Source organism: Megascapheus bottae, chromosome 13 (assembly GCF_031878675.1).
Source record: "Megascapheus bottae isolate mThoBot1 chromosome 13, mThoBot2.hap1, whole genome shotgun sequence".
NCBI lineage: Eukaryota > Metazoa > Chordata > Mammalia > Rodentia > Geomyidae > Megascapheus > Megascapheus bottae.
The window spans coordinates 29,948,664-29,967,212 of record NC_143521.1 but is presented as its reverse complement, the minus strand read 5'-3'; the positions used below and the strand labels follow the sequence as shown (position 1 = coordinate 29,967,212).

Below are 18,549 nucleotides of genomic sequence, written 5' to 3'. Positions count from 1 at the left end.
CCTTGGACTTTCTCAAGGATAGAGCTCTACCACTTGAGCCTCAAGCACCACTTCCAGCTTTTTTCTATGTACGTGGTACCGAGGAATCGAACCCAGGTCTTCATGCATGCTAGGCAATCACTCGACCAGTAGGCCAAACTCACAGCCCAAATAATTATTATTTTTAATTCATTTAAAATAAGAATTATAGCTGGGCACTGGTAACTCATGCCTGTAGTCCTAGCTACTCAGAAGGCTGAGATTTAAGGTTTGCAGTTTGAAGCCAGCCTGTACAGGAAAGTCTGTGAGATTCTTATTGCCAATTAACTACCAAAAGTGCTGTAAGTGGAACTGTGGCTCAAAGTGGTAGACTGCTAACCTTGGTCATAAAAGCTCAGGGAGAATACTCAGGCCCTGAGATCACTCACACTCCAGACCAGCAGACACACTCACACACAGACAGACAACAGATAGATATACACAAAATAAAATAGTGAATTATTATAATTACAGGAAACATATGTGGTCACCACACTAATTCACCCCCCCAGAAATGTACAATATTAGTACCATGTTTTACAGAGTAAAAAGATGGACTTATAAAGTTTTGTAGACTACATGAATAATAGTCTTTCTTGATATAGGAGACAAAACATTTTTGATGCTTTTTTCTCCCTTTTTTATTAGAGATTTTATTAATACTGGGTTCCTTAGTTCCTTCCTTCCTTCCTTCCTTCCTTCCTTCCTTCCTTCCTTCCTTCCTTCCTTCCTACTTTTTTTGTCAGCCTGGGGCTTGAATTCTGGGCCTAGGCACTATCCCGGAGTTCTTCTGCTCAAGGCTACCATCCTACCCCTTGAGTCACAGGACCACGTCCAGTTTTTTAGTGGTTAAACCCCAATCCTCACATCTCAGACTCCTGAGTAGCTAGGATTACAGGCATGAGCTACCTTGCCCAACTTTACATCATATTTCAAATGTCAAGTTTAACAACAACTATTTAAGAACGGAATCTCTATATGCAATCACTGGCACATAAATTGAACAAAATTAAAATTAAGCTGAGTCTATATATCAATATGTCTATAGAATATATATACCCCAACATAGACTTATGTATCTATATAAGTGTATCTCCAAGTTCATGTCAATGACCTTGAATACCAAGTATTGAGTCATTGCTCTTGCACTGTTTGGATCTAATATCTACATATCAAGGATACTATGTGCCTTTTGTTCCTTTGATCCTGACTTATCTCACTCAACATGATTTGCTCTAGTTCCATCCACTTCCCAATGAATGCCATTATCTTGTCTGTTGGCTATGTAGAATTCCATTGTATAAATGTACCACATTTTTTGTATCCATTCATCGGCAGTAGGGCATCTGTGTTCTTCCATCGCTTGGATATTGTGAATAGTGCAGAGATGAACATGACTATGCAGGTGACCTTATCATATCCTGGGTTATGAGGCTCAGGGTAGATGCCTAGGAGTGGTATGGCTGGGTCATAGGGAAGGTCTATTCTTAGTTTTTTGAGGAACCTCCAAACTGCCTTCCAGAGTCCTTATACTAGTTTACATTCCTACCAGCAGTGCAGTTGGGTTCCTCTTTCTCCATATCCCCACTAGCATTTATTGTTGGGAGACACAAAATTTTATGAGAATGTACTAATTTACTAGTTAAATGATTCGTATTTTCTATCATCTCCATTCTGTTACTGACCTTATGCAGTAAATTCATATTTTGTATACTTTTTGATTCCAAACCTATTTTATTCATTTATTTTTCAAAAGAAAATTTTAGATTGCTGGAAGCAAATCTCACAAATATCTGTTGTTCTACTCACTTCAAGTATTTACTTTTACCATGTGAGCATAAGCTATTGTAAGATCACTTTAAAAAATTCCATGCTCTCTGGAGCTGGAAGTTTGGCCTAGTGGTAGTGTTTGCCTAGCATGCATGAAGACCCAGGTTCAATTCCTCCATACCACATACACTGAAAAAGAAGTGGTAGTGTGGATAAGTGGTAGAGCACTAGCCTTGAGGAAAGCCCAAGGACAGTACTCAGGCCCTGAGTTCAGTCCCCAGACTGGCAAAAAAAAAAAAAAAAAAAATTCCATGCTCTTGATCATCTCCAAGTTAGCATCTGAATGTTTTCCCTCCTTAAAAATGGCCATAGCTGGGCCAGAAGTATGGTCTAGTGGTGGTCTAGTGGTAGTGTGTTTTGCCTAGCATGCACAAAGCCCTGGGTTCAATTCCTTGGTACCACATAGACAGAAAGGGCCAAAGTGGTGGTATAGTTCACATGACAGAGCACTAGCCTGGAGAAAGCTTAAGAACAGTACTCAGGCCGAGTTCAAGCCCCAGGACTGGGAGGAGGGGAGAAGCCAGAGCTAGGCACTAGTGGCTCACATATGTAATCCTAGCTACTCAGGAGGATGATATCTGGGAATCATGGTTTGAAATCAGCCTGGGCAGGAAAGTCTGAAAGACAGTTATCTCCAACTGACCACAAAAGTAGAGCTGTGGTTCAAATGGTAGGTACTAACCTTGAGCACAAAAGCTCAGGGACAGCACCCAGGTCCCAAGTTTAAGCCCCAGGACTGCAGGGGGTGGGAGGGGTAGACTAGTTTTCCTACTTCCTTATATGGCAAACAGTTTTAGATTATATAATAGACATACTGATTATTAAGCTATGAGACTGCATATTAACATTCTCTAGAAAATTTACTTTTATAAAAAAAAGTTTATACCATGTATTTCTGCCAAATGGCTCAAATTAAAGTGCAGTTTTCAATTTTCAGTGCTATGGGTTTATCCTCTCAGACATTACTCAAGAACAGTGGTTTACATTGCAGTTCAGTTCTCTAAGTCTGGACTATGCTTCTTTAGGTCTCTTCTACATATGTGTATATTCAATGAGGTAGAACTTTTGTGCATTCAGATATAATCACAGCTCTCCTTTCTGTGATTTCCAAATCCTGCATTAGCTTTCAGGGTCCTCTTGCCCAGAAAGATGTTTTCCTTCTCAGGGTCTTAAATGTCTACATCACCACAGTGATCAAACTTAAAACTAGAAGCTGGCTCAGGGCAAGTAGGGAATGAAAAAGATGCCTCGAAAGGCCAAAGGCCCCTTTTCTGGCCTCTGGCTAGCCATAAAAGGTTCTTGGAGTTTTTTGTGTTTTACCCAGTATGTAGTGCAATAATTCAGGCCTCCATTTTTGTTAAAGCAGATTCTGTTAAAGCAGGGTCATAAAAAGAAAAAAAAAAAACTGTAAGCTCTTCACAGCACAAGTCCTGACTTCTCAGTCTATATCCTATTGTTTGCTTTTCAGCATTGTCAATTAACTTTTGTTAAATCAAAAAGACTCACTGAATTTTGGCCTATCTTTTGTATTTTATCCACTATCCAGGTTTTCACCTAAAAACTTTGCATTTATTTTTTAACCATGACTATATTTTTAATGCTGTACTGTAAATGAAAACTAAGAAGCTACAAAATTATGACAATGGCGGCTGGGAGTTTGGCCTAGTGGTAGAGTGCTTGCCTAGCATGCACGAAGACCCACATACATAGAAAAAAGCCGGAAGTGGTGTTGAGGCTTAAGTGGTAGAGCTCTAGCCTTGAGAAAGTCCTTTCCTTTCCTGATCTGTCATAGGGCTAGAGCTTTATCACTTAGAACCACAGGACCATTTCTACTTTTCTGGTAGTTAATTGAAGATAAGAGTCTTCACAACTTTCCGGCCCCCCACCCCCAGCCAAATAATAGGAAAATTCAATGCATCAGGGGAGAAACAGATAGTGTACAAAAGGTATATACAAATATCTTAAAGATTTAAGACAAATTTAAAAATTTAAAACTTGGATAAACTTTTCTTTTTTTCTTTTTATCTTTCCTTTTTTTTTGCCAGTCCTGGGACTTGGATTCAAGGCCTGGGCACTGTCCTTGAGCTTTCTCATTTGAGCTGCAGCTCCACTTCTGGCTTTTTTTGTGTGTATGTGGTGCCAACAAATCAAACCCAAGGCTTTGTGCATGCTCGGTGAGCACTCTACCACTAGGCCATGCTCCCAACCTTGGATAAACTTTTTTAAAAAATATATTTTTCTCCACATTCCCATCTCTACATACATTTAAGAAGAAAAACAACTAGAGTCAAATTTTTACTTATTTTCTATTTTAAAGTCGAAACAATAGTCTAATTACAGTATGCTTTATAACTTCTAGTGGAAAAAAAGCTTAAGTCACTGAGAGCTGGCATCAACTTCTACTCCAACTGACTCCCAGTTCATCTCTTAAACTCTAGCAGTCAACCTATACATACTCCTATCATAAAGAGCCAGGGTAAGTTAACTTAGTCTGCAGAGGGCCAATCCAATTGATAATTTTGCTTCCAAGGCCATTAAGTCTCTGCTATAATTACATAAGTGCCACTAGAGTTAAAAAATAGGCAGATAGGACCGGGAGTGCTTGCCTAGCATGCATGAAGACCTGGGTTCGATTCCTCGGTACCACATATAGAAAAAAGCCGGAAGTGGTGCTGAGACTCAAGTGGTAGAGCTCTAGCCTTGAGAAAGTCCAAGGATAGTGCTCAGGCCCTGAGCTCAAGCCCAGGACTGGCAAAAAAAAAAAAAGTAGGCAGATATAAAACATTAACAAAAAAGGGGAGAGGGAGTTTGGCCTAGTGGAAGAGTGTTTGCCTAGCATGCACAAAGCCCTGGGTTTGATTCCCAAAACCACATACACAGAAAAAACCAGAAGTGGCACGATGGCTCAAGTTCTACTCATGAACAATGAAATATGAATTTCACCCAGTTTTCATGTTACAAATTAGTATTCCATGAAGTTTTGTCTTCAGCCATTTATAAAAATGCAGTCACCAATTAGGCACCCATGGCTCACATCTATAAATCTGAGGATTGAGCTTCAAAACCAGCCATACAAATCCAAGACATAAGAGACAGACTGCCACTACAAGCAAAAATGCTGAGCAATAGCGAGAAGGCTGGAGTTCAAACCCAAATGTCTGTTCAGGTGATGCATACACACACACAATGTAAATGTTATTATTAATGTAAATGTTATTAATTCATGGATAATATAAAATTAGGCAGCAAGCTGAAACTGATGGCGTATGGACCCCCTGGCAGAAGGAGACTATCTTACAAACTAGAGCTGCAATGGAGGGTTGGACTCTCTCTACCTCAGTTAACTGATGCTTATTCTCTAAAAATCTGACAGGAAATAAATCACTCTTATTCTACTTTTTAATCATTTGCAAATTACCTTTATCTCAAAAAAAGTTATAACTTACTTTTAACGAGTAGGAAATATTTCAGAAACTGATATTATGAAATTACTTCTAGATTTCTATTATTTAACCAATAAGTAACTTTTCATACTCTTACGGTTTAGATATAAATTATCCCAAAAGACCCATATGTTAAAGACTTGGTCCCCAGTTGGTGGTGCTAGTGAGGGATGATTGGATCCTGAAGGCTCTAATCTAATCAATAAATTTCATTGCTGAGTCCACAGATCAATAAACTATTAGAGGTGGGGCCAGATGAAAAGAAATGAGTCACCAGGAACATGTCCCTGACCCTTCCTTGCCTGTCTCTAGGTTCTTGGCTGCTATAAGAGAAGGGTTCAACACTCCTGACACCATGATGTTCTGCCTTACTACAGGCCTGAAGCAATGAAGCAAGCTGACCACGGATTAAAAACCTCTGAAACCATGAACCAAAATGCAAGACTGATAAAAGGCAAAGACTATTTCAAAGCCTCACCACTTAGCTGAAATACCAAGCATTCTGTCGCATTGGTAAGGAAGCTGTGAGGAAAGATCCTATATAGAAAATTTCAGGGACCTTTTGTGCTGCCCCAAGAAAGAAATGTCCTAGGACCAAGAGTCTGCCTCCATATTAAGAGATGAACAGATCAACTGACCAATGGAAAGAATGGACAGAAAATGCCACAGCAATATTCTCAATTCTATTAGTAACCAAGTACTATACTAACATGAAGTTTGCTTCAAGGGGTTTACTAATCCAGTCCTTACATTATCCTCTGTGATATCTGCTTTTTTTCCATATATTTTTATTGTAATTAATAGAAGAGTTACATTATATTCGCCAGATAGAAGGTGCGTGATACCTGCTTTTTATTATTCAATTTATCCAGTATGAATTTAATGACACATCTAATCATGACTTTTTTTTTGCCAGTCCTGGAGCTCAAACTCAGTACCTGAGCACTGTCCTTGGGTTTTCCTCAAGGCTAGCGCTCTACCACTAGAGCCACAGCACCACTTTTGGCTTTTTCTATCTATGTGGTACCAAGGAATCAAACAGGGCTTTGTGCATGCTAGGCAAGCACTCTACCACTAGGCCAAACTCCTGGACTGGCTATTTTCTTTTATTAACAATTAAAATTTAAATTCACAAAATGTTAACACCCACAGTAATAAGCATTTGCATTATTATTGTGTGAAATACACTATTTTAAGGACCAATTAACAAAAGACTCTGTAACATTAATTTGATTCTTGCTTTCTAATTTAATGGGTATTGATTTATGTTGGTAGTTATGAAGGTAGAAAAAAAAGATAAATATTAACAGCAAAGAATTAAAAGTTTATAACCTGATAGTGAACTAGTAAACTTTAATCCAGCAGTTTTCACATGAGTTCAGACAGTGGATATCAATCAAATTCCAAATCTTCTATTTCCATAGCTACTAGTGAATCAAGGTCAAAGCATCATGCTGATTCTCCTCTCCTAAAACCTATTTAATCATCTTTTTCCTGCTTCACAAGAGATAAACAGCTCATAAACATAACATCTTGAGGCAGTGTAAATTTTTTTAGTTTCATTTCCATGTTATTTTAAAAAACAAAACAACTATGTACAAGGTGAAAAACCATACAAGTGAAAAACAATGGTAAGTAAATAATTATAAAACAGATGAGAACGTTGTGGACTATTAAAAATAATTACAAGGAAAACATAAAAATACTTTGATGATGAACTGTTAGGCGAACACAAGAGTTTTCACCAGAGAGGATGGATCAAAAACCTGTGTCGCATGTCTATAAGTGTATATACTACAAATGGCTAAATAAAATGCAGGAAAAAGACACTCTAAAAAAAGACTAGTAATGGTTTCTCTTGGTGATAAGGGATTATAATATTTAAAATATTTCATTCGTGTACTTTTGTATTTCTAAAGTTTCTTATACAACCAAAGGAGATTAAGTTGACTACTTTAAATAATTTTAATACAAACAACAAATTATTGGCTAGGAAAATGTTCTAACCTTAGGTACAACTCCCATTTATACTTTAAAACACCCACAAAATAAAACCTTTGAAGCCAGATTGCTGAAAGTGTGAGCCTGTAATTCCAGCACTGGGAGAGGAAAGGGAGATGAGAGTTCAGATCAGACTTGGCCCAGGTGCAGGTGGCTCATACCTGTAATTCTTTTTTTTTTTTGTGGGTCATGGGGCTTGAATTTGGCTTGGGCACTGTCCCTGAGCTCTTAAGCTCAAGGCTACCCCCCTACCCTTGCCAAGCCCAGCTTCCCTTCCCGTTTTCTACAGTTTAATTAGAAATGAGTCTCAGGTCCTTTTGTGCTTGGGCTAGCTTTGAACCTTGATCCTCACATCTCAGCCTCTTGAGTAGCTAGGATTACAGGTGTGAGCCACTGTACCTGGCTTCATATCTGTAATTCTAGCTACTCAGGAGGCTGAGATCTGAGAATCGCAGTTCAAAGTCAATAAACTACTCAAAAAAGCCAGACGTGGTGCTATGGCTCAAGTGTCAGAGTGCTAACATTAAGCAAAATAAACTTAGTGACAATGCCCAGGCCCAGAGGTCAAGCCCCAGGCTTGGGAGGGCAGTGTGGGGTTGAGGAGGAGAGTGGGGAATAGACCAGACCTGGTTACTTAGTTCAAGGCCAACCCAGATTATATGAGATCTGTCTCCAAAATAACTAAAAATAACTATTATCTTCCATCCCCCCAATATACGTGTGCTCTCATTTTCCTCTATTCATGGAGTTAAAAATCTAATTATTTGACCTTCTTTTATAGAAATAAAAATGTTTCTAAAAAATAATATCCAAAACAGTATACTATGAAAATAAAAAGCAATTTTTCTAAATGAAATCATCTTTTACAGGTGTACAACTGAAGTTCTAACTGGAGAGTTGAAACTATATTTATGAGAATTAGTTTTGGTAATTTAATATTTACAAAATCAAAACATGGGGAAAACCAGGAATTTATCACTTAGTTCATAGAATCAACACATAACAGCACTATTAACAAATGAATATAAACCAATATAAAAATACCATTAGAGGCCGGGAGTTTGGCCTAGTGGTAGAGTGCTTGCCTAGCATGCATGAAGACCTGAGTTCGATTCCTTGGTACCACATACACAGAAAAAAGCTGGAAGTGGTGCTGTGGCTCAAGTGGTAGAGCTCTAGCCTTGAGAAAATCCAAGGACAGTGCTCAGACCCTGAGCTGAAGCCCAGGACTGGCAAAAAAAAAAAAAAATTACCATTAGATAGTCTATTGTTAGTCTATTCGTTTTTAGTATTTAGGCTATTAGTCTTTATTATTATTAGTCTATTATTAATTAAGTTGTTGTAATACTTAAAGGAAAGAATGTAATATCTACTGGTAATGTCTGCAAAAAAACTACATAAAATATTTTTCTTTATGCATCTTTCATAAACTATTATAAGTAAACAAAAAACAAAAGTTTTACTACAGCATTAAACTGAGTAATTTTCTCTCCTCAATGAAGTTTTATTAAAATTTTCTGAGTAAATATTTTATTTGGCTTAGCATCAGAAGTAAAAAAAGGAAAAAATTTCCTTTTAACACTAATACTTGGCACTTTACATATTTGGTACTAGACAATAATGAACTGATAGAATTAAACTTGATAGGGTGTAGGAGTGTATTGGCTCATGTCTATAATCCTAGCTAGGAGACAGAGATTTTATTTGAGGCCAGCCCAAGTAGGAAAATTTCCAGTGAATCAGCAAAAGTGCCATATATGAGGAATGGCCAAACTGAAAACAAACAAACAAACAAAACTCTTAACATCCTAATTTAGTATTTCTTAACAATACTGAAATCTAAAGGTTATAGACTATAATGACCGAAACAGCAAATCACTCTGTTCTGCAGAAAAGATACATATCCATCTCATATATTATAAAGACACAACTCCTTAACATCAAAAGTTAAGATGTAGCCAGCGGGGCATAGATGTCTCTGGTCTGTAATCCTAGCTACTCAGGAGGCTGAGAGCTGAGGACTGCAATTTGAAGTCAAGGAAAGAAAGATCGTAGACTCTTATCTCCTATTAAACATCAACAAGACAGAAATGGAGCTGTGGTTCAAATGGTAGAGTGCTAGCACTGAGAATGAAAGCTCAAAAACAGTGTCCAAGCCCAGAGTTTAAGCTCAAGGACTGGTACACACATGCCCACATGTTTGTGTACACACACACACACACACACACAAAGCTGAAATGTGACTTTTTTTTTTGAAATGTGACTTTTTTATACTTAAAGTTTGAGATACATACTTTTCCTCAAAACCCTACAACTAAGTACACAAAATGAAATGTTGCAAACAGTCTCACTCCTTAAATTTTACCTTATTTTTCTCCTAAAAATCTATTATTTCCTATCATTACAAATGCTCATGTACTTTTAACCATATTAAATTTCAAACCTACTGACCTCAACTGTACAGCAGCCAATAGTACTGAATCTTTTAAAAAAGAATTCTTATGAAATCACTTAATGTTTAAACTTTTTATTAATAAAGAATTTGCATACAGATATATATTCACATATTATTCATATAAAAAATTTCCAGGCTTTTATGTATGGAGTGCTAAGCAGGAATTGAACACAGGACTTTGGGCATGGTAGGCAAGCAATGTCCACTAAGGTACATCCCCAACGTACATCTTTTTATACACTTCACCTAATAGTAAACAATCTTAATACTTTGAATTTTTTGCAAGGTCTATCACCTACAAAGAACTGGAAATTGGTTGTTCTTTGCTGGGAGCCAGCAGCTCATGCCAGTAATCCTAGCAACTCAGGATCCTGAGATTTGAAAATCATGATTCGAAGCCAGCCAGAGCAGAAAAGTCTATGAGACTCTTATGTTCAATAAACTACCAAAAAGCAGGAAGTGTAGCTGTGGCTCCAGTAGTACAGCACTAATCTGGAGGAAAAAAGAAACATGACAAACCCTCTGGAAGTATTAAAAAAAAAAAAGTACAGGGCTGGGAAAATCAGATGGATGTACACTATCTGTTGTCAGCTCATGGTATAAAATCAAGTAACTAGACCCTAAATCTGACTCAAAAGAGTCTTATATCCAACTCTTCATACTGTATTCAAAATATAGCCGATATATCTCTATCAGTTTAGCCTCCGTACATTATAAATGCCTGCACACCAATTGGCATGCAAATATATTTTAAAGGAGTATTTCTTAAAGTATATACCACTTTAAACTTTCTCACACGCTCCAGATCATCTCTCTTACCAGAGGGTAAACTGGCAGGGAAGACAATCATGGAAGAATACAACAATAAGCCAGGTGTGGTAGTGCATAGCTATAATCCAAGCAGATGAAGGTAGAAAGATCTGGAGGCCAGCCTGAGCTACATGGTTAACACTGTCTCCAAACGAAACAATTCAGTTTTCAAGATTAAAATATACACACAGGTGTTCCCATGCCTGTAATCTTATCTACTCGGGAGGCTGAGATCTGAGGAACACGGTTCAAAGCCAGCCCGGGAACTAAAGACTGGGAGACTCTTATCTACAATTAACCACCAGAAAACCAGAAGTACAGCTGTGGCTCAAGGGATAAGGCAGTAACCTTAAGCTGAAGAGCTCAGAGATAATACCCAGGCCCAAAGTTCAAGTTCCACCACTAACCAAAAAAAAAAAAAAAATTAAAAAAAATATATACATATATATCTTGCTAGTGCAGTGATTACTCAGTAATCCTAGCTACTCAGTAGTCTGAGATCTGAGAATTGAGGTTCAAAGTCAGCCCAGGCACTAAAGACCGTGAGACTCTTATGTTTAATTAACCACTAGAAAATTGGAAGTGGCACTGTGGCTCAAGGGGTAGGTCAGTAGCCTTGAGTTGAAGAGCTCAGGGATAGCACCCAGGCCTAGAGTTCAAGTCCCATGACCAACAACAAAAAATACCTATTTGTAAATGTACAAAAGTGTAGAATGATATAGGCAAGTGTTAATAGTAGTTACCTCTGGGAAAAGATGTGAACTAGAGGTAGAGGATTTTCATATACCATGGATTTTTCCTTAGTATACAGAACATATGGCTATAAGTTTTCATGAGCATCACTTTATTTTTGCAATTTAAAAAATTAAATTTACAGTAACATTTGGAAGTATAATCCCATGTTAGGCTGTATAAATCTACATATATGGAATTCAAAGAAAAACTATCTGCCATTTTGCACTAGAGTGACTACTATACACCTAATATTAAACAGAAATACAATGAATACTGGCAACATTAATAATAATTTTAAAAAAGCCTACAGCATCTGTTACCAACTATTAGTACTCTGATTATATTAGTCACTAGAAGGATTTTGCCTATAATCTCCCTAAGAATATTCCTTTTCAGTCTTAATCTCAACAAAAAGGTTAGGTTGGTAGAGATATTAAAAAAAATCATTATGTTTACAACTATGGTCATAAAAATGTTTTGTTTTATTTTGGATTTTTTTTTGAACCACAAAAACACACTTTCTTTTTTTAATTTTTTTTTTTTTTTTTAGGGTGGGATGGACCTATCCTGGGGCTTGAACTCTGGGCCTGGGCACAGTCCCTGAGCTTTTTTTTTTTTTTTTTTTTGCCAGTTCTGGGGCTTAAGCTCAGGACCTGAGCACTGTTCTTTGGTTTTCTCAAGGCTAGAGCTCCACCACTCTAGCCACAGCACCATTTCTGGCTTTTTCTATGTATGTGGTATGAACCTGGGTCTTTATGTTTGCTAGGCAGGCACTCTACCACTAGGCCAAACTCCTGGTCCCAGTCCCTAAGCTTTTGTTCTCAATGCTAGCTTTTACTTGAACCACAGCTCTACTTTCCGCTTTTTGCTACTTAATTGGAAATAGAGAATCTTGTGGACGTTTCTGCCTAGATTGGCTTAAAACTGCAGTCTCCTGAGCAGCTAGGATTACAAGGGTGCCACAGGCACCCTTTTTATTTTTCCTAAGAAATAAACACACACACACACACACACACACACACACACAACCTATACACACAAACACAAAGGTTAACATTTCACTGAGTTCATACCTAATTTACTTAAGGAAAAGAAAATCTTTCTATCCCCCAAAGCACTCTAACCTAGACAACCAAGTTTCTTACCATTGCAAGGGAGCATCCCAGTTATAGGCCTTGATGGGAGTAGGGCAGGAATGTCAAAGAAGTACAACTGTATCTTGAATAATATAAAAGGGACCACAACTATTATCAAAGTAACATAATACAATCACTATGCTAAATGTAAACAATATCACTGAATATTTTGGCAACTCAAATCATCTTTAAAACTAAATTTCTTGGGCCAGGAGCGGCCAGGAACATGGTCACCTAGCATGGAGGAACCCCTAGGTTTAAATTCGCTGGAACCATATACACTGAAAAGGTTGGAAGTCGTGCTGTGGCGCAAGTGGCAGAGTGCTAGCCTTCTGGGACACTTGTGTCCCAGGCCATGAGTTCAAGCCCCAGGACTGGCAAAAAAAAAAAACAAACCTGAATTTCTCGTGGGGGTAGTCTTGCCTAATGGTAGAGTACTTCCTTAGCATGCATGAAGGTCCGGGTTCAACTCCTCAACTCACGTGGTAGAGCACTAGCCTTGAGAAAACTCCAAGACAGTGCCCAGGCCCTGAGTTCAAGCCCCAAGATTGGCAAACAAACAAACAAACTTGAATTTCTCATGTGATGCTACAAGTCTGTAATTCTCACTACTTGGGAGACTGAGGCAGGAGGATCTGAGCTCCAAACCAACTGCGGATACAGAACTTCTTAAAAGAAAAAAACAAAACTGCCATTAAATTTATTCTCAAAAGCCATATTAAAATGACTAAAAATCACCTCAAATTACATACCAACTATCAGATACATTATTTTAAGATAGATTTTTATTTAACCTACTTTATGAATCTAAGTCACAGAAATTCTAAATAGTAGTCTTCAGACTATTTCATTACTTCTCAAGTTTCATTAGTTAAAAAAAAAAAACCACACACAAATTCTATGAGGATATACCCCCTTAACACAAAGACACATAGTACTCACACTTTTCTACACCTGACTTCTTTTTCTTCATGAAAAATGTTCGAAGTCTTTCCATGGGAAAGACTTAATTCTTTTTTCACAGCTGGTGGAGATTAGTTCTAGCACATTTTCAGTCCCTTCTTCAGGCTAACCTTGAATGACATTCTGTTTCAGCTACTGAACACATGGATTGCTTTCCTTTCCATAAGATTTAGAAGAAGAAGAAAGAAGTTTTGAGGCCTCCAAAGCTATTTTTCAGAGAAAGTAACTCAATTACTTAAATTTCTTCCTTTTAAGAATGTTTTATTTGCAAACAGGTATCTCCTCCACTCACATACAGGGAGAAAAACCCACCTCGGATCAGTTTACTTCTTTAATCGCTTAACCCCCCCCACACACACACACGAGAATTTCCGCATGAAATTACCTTTACTTTGATTTCAGGGATCGACAATCAACAAAGGCTGTGGAAGTTTCTTTACTTCTGGTGCTTTTCTTTCCCTGTGAAAGGAAGACACCGATTCTGTTTTCAAGACCGCAGCTAGAAAGTCTTCAAGTTCCCCTGGCGTTGACACCGTTCTAATCTGGAGAAAGCTCGACCTGAGGTGACCTGTCACCTGCCAGGTCAGAGGTCGAGGCTGTGGCTGAGTGTCCTCAGGACACTTCTGCACCAGCCAAAAAAAAAATAAAAAAAGACACCCTCCAGAACGAGATGCTGCGGCGCGGCGCCCCTGGGACCCCATGCCTGGGGTCAAGCCGCCAGGCCGGGGCACTGGGCACGGGCCGGGCGGAGCGCGGGCGGCCGGACGGAACCACGACCACTAACGGAACCAGCCCGCGGGTGGCGGCGGCGGCCGCTCGGAGCGCGGAGCGCGGCGCGCGGGCCGGGAGCCGGGAGGGCGGGGCTCCCCGGAGGCGCTGGCCGCCCCAGCGCCCCATTGGGCGCCGCTCCAAACGTGCCCGGGCGGTGACAGGAATAAAGTGGGTCACAAGGCCTAGCGGGTCCCCGGCGAAAGCCCCTCTGGGCACCGAGTCGGGCTCTCCCGGCTGCCCCGCCGCAGGCAGCGGGTGTCGCCCGGACGCCCCTCGCCCGCGAGGCCCCCGCCGCGGCACCCTAATCCCGCCCCTGCCCCACAGGTAACCTCAGCTGCCCCGCAGGGGCCCTCAGCCTCGCGGGCCGCCGCCCCACTCTCGGCGAAGCTCCCCGCCGGTGCCCAACTTGCGCCGGCGCCCCGCTCCCCTCGCCGCCGCTCCCGGCCCCACACGCCGCCCCCCGCGCCCGCGCCCTCACCGTGTGGCTGGCGGCCGCTCCGGTTTCCTCCCCTCCTACCTGGGACGAGGGCTGCTGCAACTCGGAGCCACCGGCGGCCACGTCCCGAAGCCGGCACGGCCCCCGCGCCGCCGGCTGCCCCCGGGGCTGCGAGAGACGCCCCCCACCCACCCCCAAAAATACTCTCCGCCGCGGCTCCCGCTCCTCCTCCCCCTCCCGGCCCTGCCCCTCCTCCACCGGCGCCGGGAGCGCGCATGCGCCGCCCCGGCCAGCGGCCGGCGGACGTCAGGCCGAGGCCCACCCGGCGGGATGCCGCTTACCGGGAGCGCGCGCGCGGCGGCGGCAGCTAGATTTCCTTCGCGCGCTCGCCGGCCGGGGTTTCCACTTTGGAGTCGGTCGCCGCGAGCCGACTCCGTGATTGCGCTCCCTCCCGGCGCATGCGTCGTCAGTGACCCCAGGCTCCGCGGCAGGCCGAGCCCGGCGTTCGCCCCTCCCCTCGCGGCCTTCCCGGGCGCGCCGCGCGGTGCGCATGCGACCTGCCCCGTTAGGCGGCGAGGACCCGCGCCCGGCGATCCAGGGCGCCGGGGGAGACTCCGCGCGCTCGGGGCTGCCGGCCGCACCTGGGATCTCCCGGCGCGTCCCCTCGCCCCGTATCTGCCCGCGGGAAAGCCGAGGCGCGCGGCCGGACGGAGCCGCGGAGCGAGGGCTGTGGGTCCCAGCGACTTGGGCTTCACACCCGGGATCCCGGGAGCTCCCTGCTGGGCGAGGGGTCCCGAGGCCGGGAAGAGGGCCTCTCCCCCGCGGAAAGCAAACGCCTGGCCGACGTCTGTGAGGGCTGGGAGGATGCTCGCTCCCGTGTGGAGGCTGCGGAGGTGCGGGGACGGCCGGCGACACCTGGGGCGGGGCGGCGGCCGCGGGGAGGACGCGGAGGGCGGATGCATTTGCCCCTCTGCGGGTCTCCCGGTGGCCTGGAATTAAAAGCCAAGTGACCCCTGTAATGGAAGGTAGGGGTGGCGCAGTGGCGACGAGCCCAGGACTCATTGATTTGCACTGGTTCCTCCGTGAGTGCGTCTCTTATACTTCTGATTCCTAGAGGTTTCTCTTTTCATTTGAACTCGTATTTTTTCCACAGATGCACTTTACTCGTTCGGCTCTAAAATCCTCTTTAGCCTCGGTAAATACTTCCAAGTCGAGCAGTATTCAGAGAAAAAAGAATATCAAAACCAGCGAGTCTAACCCGGCATGGTGGTTGCACCCCTGCTATCCTAGACCTTTCTTGGGAAGCGGAGCAGGATGGCCAGCCCGGACCAAAGAGCAAGGCTATCTCAAAGCCGAGAGAGCGGCCGAATCCTTACTAGTCCCCCTGAGGGTTTCCCTACTGAGTTAGAAAACATGGTTTGCCAGTTACCGCATCATATGGCAAGGGAATTTCAGTGAACATTTCCATATGTTTTCATTTCCTATTCATATTAGATTCCATCTTCTGTCTTAAGCTAGTTACCAAAAAAGGATAGAAATTATTGGAGTCTGAAAGCCATCTTTCCATACATGTGTAATGAGAAAGTACCATGAAAGAAATAATCACATTCAAAGATGGAGATTTGATGTCCCCAAACCAATGTGAAGTAGATTCCTCTGGAATACTCAGCTAAACGAATCAATAAGTTCTTGCCTAAATTACTGTGAAGTTTGTTGTTATCCGTACTGAGGAGTTCTGATGCTGGTGAGATAGTAGAAGATGAGATGAAAGACTACTAATATTGATAAAGAAGGTTCTAGCCGACCAAGTGTTTTGAGTACTTTTCCTGGGATGGATTTTTGCTCCGGGAAACTTTGACCCATTCTCGTATTCCCAGCATCTAGAATATATATTTTGAGAAATACCTTTGCCCTTTTTATTGCTTCCCTCTGAATCACCGAGATCAAACTGTGTTCATCTGACTCCTCCCTCTCTCACATTATGTGTTTAATTATTTACCAAGACCTGTTGATACAATTTTTGTTGTAGTCTCCTATTCTCTCCAAGAAAAAAAAAAGAATTGGACAGCTGAGTATATTTTTCAGGGGAGCAGCTGTGTGTAGCAGAAATAGGGGGAAGACTGGCCAACTCTTGTGCTGTCCACAAAGAACTGTGCCAGCAGGAGGCTGTGTAGGTCATTAAATATGGATTCTACAGTTAAGAGAAATACCAGAGGGATGAATTGAGAAAGGAAAGAAAAAGTACTGGTTGAAAACAAACCTCTTTAAAGCTAGCCTGAGCCACACTGCAAAACCCTGACTAGAAAAGACCTAACAAACTCAAGGAAGACACCGTCGATTTTCAGAGTTCTTGGAGTTGCAAGTTCATCCCTAGAATTTTTCGCTTGAGGAACTGAGAATAGAATTTCATTCTAGATAGATTTAATAATCAAGAGCTGAAGAGTTAAGGAACCCAATCACTCTTGCTGTGTAGTGCATCTTTAATTTTGATGTGCACATCCAATACCTACATCTCTAACTGAAATAAAAAAAAATTCAAATTAAGTGTATGATAGGGCCAGTTCTAACAGATTCCTTGTGAATGAGACTTGTGCTAGGACCACTCTTTGTCAAGACACTATAAAATAGAGGAGTTTCAGTAGAGCACAGATGTCTTGAAGGTAATATCTATTGTGTAGGTTGGAATAGTTGAATATTGGCAATTATTAACTCTTAGCTGGATATGGTAGTTTATACTAATAATCCCAGCATTCTGGGGGACTAATACAGAAAGGTCTTAAGTTTGAAACCAGCCTGGGCCACTTAAGTGAGACTCAAAACAACCACAAAATACCTCAAAATTTATAATTATAAAGTAATAGTTCATTCAATAAAGTGGAAATTTTACTTGTGAAAATATGTACAGAAGTAGTAGTAACCTGTGTTGGTACGTTTGAGTTCTCTCTCGAGGGCTGTGTGTATATTGCTGAAGAGTGAAGCTAGAATTACAACCAGTTGGTTACACGTTATAATTTTATGTTTTACAAATACTGAAGTCTTATAAAAAAAATGTCCCTTTGATAGATAAAGGGAAATACTTCTCCTTAAGCTAGCCTATTAATTAACTTGAAAATGGTACCTTTTTTTTTTTTTTTTGATTGGTCGTGGGGCTTGAACTCTGGGCCTGGGCTCTGTCCCTGAGATCTTCAGCTTAAGGCTAGTGCTTTACCACTTGAGCCACAGGACCTCTTCTGGTTTTCTGGTGGTTAATTGGAGATAAGAGTCTCACAGACTTTAGTGCCGAGGCTGGCTTTGAACCTTGATCCTAAGATCTCAGTCTCCTGAGTAGCTAGGATTACAGATGTGAGCCACCAGCGCCCAGCTGAAAATAACTTTTTTTTTTAAAGGTGAAGATTATATGTAAGGGGATTTCTCACAGTTGGCTTCCACTAATGTGGAAAATAGTGTTGATACTTAAACGCATTTGAAGACACTAGCATTACATTGTGCCTATACTATTTTATCCTGAATAGGAGTTTACCTCTCCATATCTTAAGGTCTCTGACATGATTTAACCATAGCTGGCAAAATAACCAATCCTTATATCTATTATCTATTCAGACCCCTCCCTGCCAGTGGGAATAGAAGGCCCTGTCTTTATTCCATGTGAGTTAAATTCCCTTCATTTTCATGAATTTATTTTTGTAATATAAACATTTAAGCTTGTAGAGATGCTCTCATAAATATCATTGAGCATCGCTGATTAGAATTAGGTATTATATGTTGTCAATAAAAACCAAGGAGGAAAATAAAATTTGTTTAAACTGTATGTGCTGAGTTTACCAATGTTTTCTCTGTAAGTCATGTTCATTATTTTTCCCCCAAGATACAACATCCTACAGATCTTCTGTAGTGCCCTGCTACTGTGTTTCTTCATGATAAAGTCTGTGATGAATATTAAAACAAAGGTTA

The 18,549-nt window shown here is 41.3% G+C and overlaps 1 protein-coding gene across 6 annotated transcripts in view; it reads right to left on the bottom strand.

Moving 5' to 3' along the window:
• Clock (clock circadian regulator) overlaps positions 1 to 15,026 on the bottom strand; it is an 82,388-nt gene extending 67,362 nt beyond the window's left edge. For 3 of the 6 annotated variants that reach the window (XR_016537391.1, XM_090343579.1, XM_090343581.1), the window contains exon 1: positions 13,777 to 14,026. The gene's annotated coding sequence lies outside the window, so the exon portion shown is untranslated. Of the gene's footprint in view, positions 1 to 13,776; positions 14,027 to 14,640; positions 14,784 to 14,939 lie in introns of those variants that run through there. The other 3 variants (XM_090343578.1, XM_090343577.1, XM_090343576.1) reach the window with 3 other exon arrangements.
• Between the last annotated feature and the right edge of the window lie 3,523 nt (positions 15,027 to 18,549).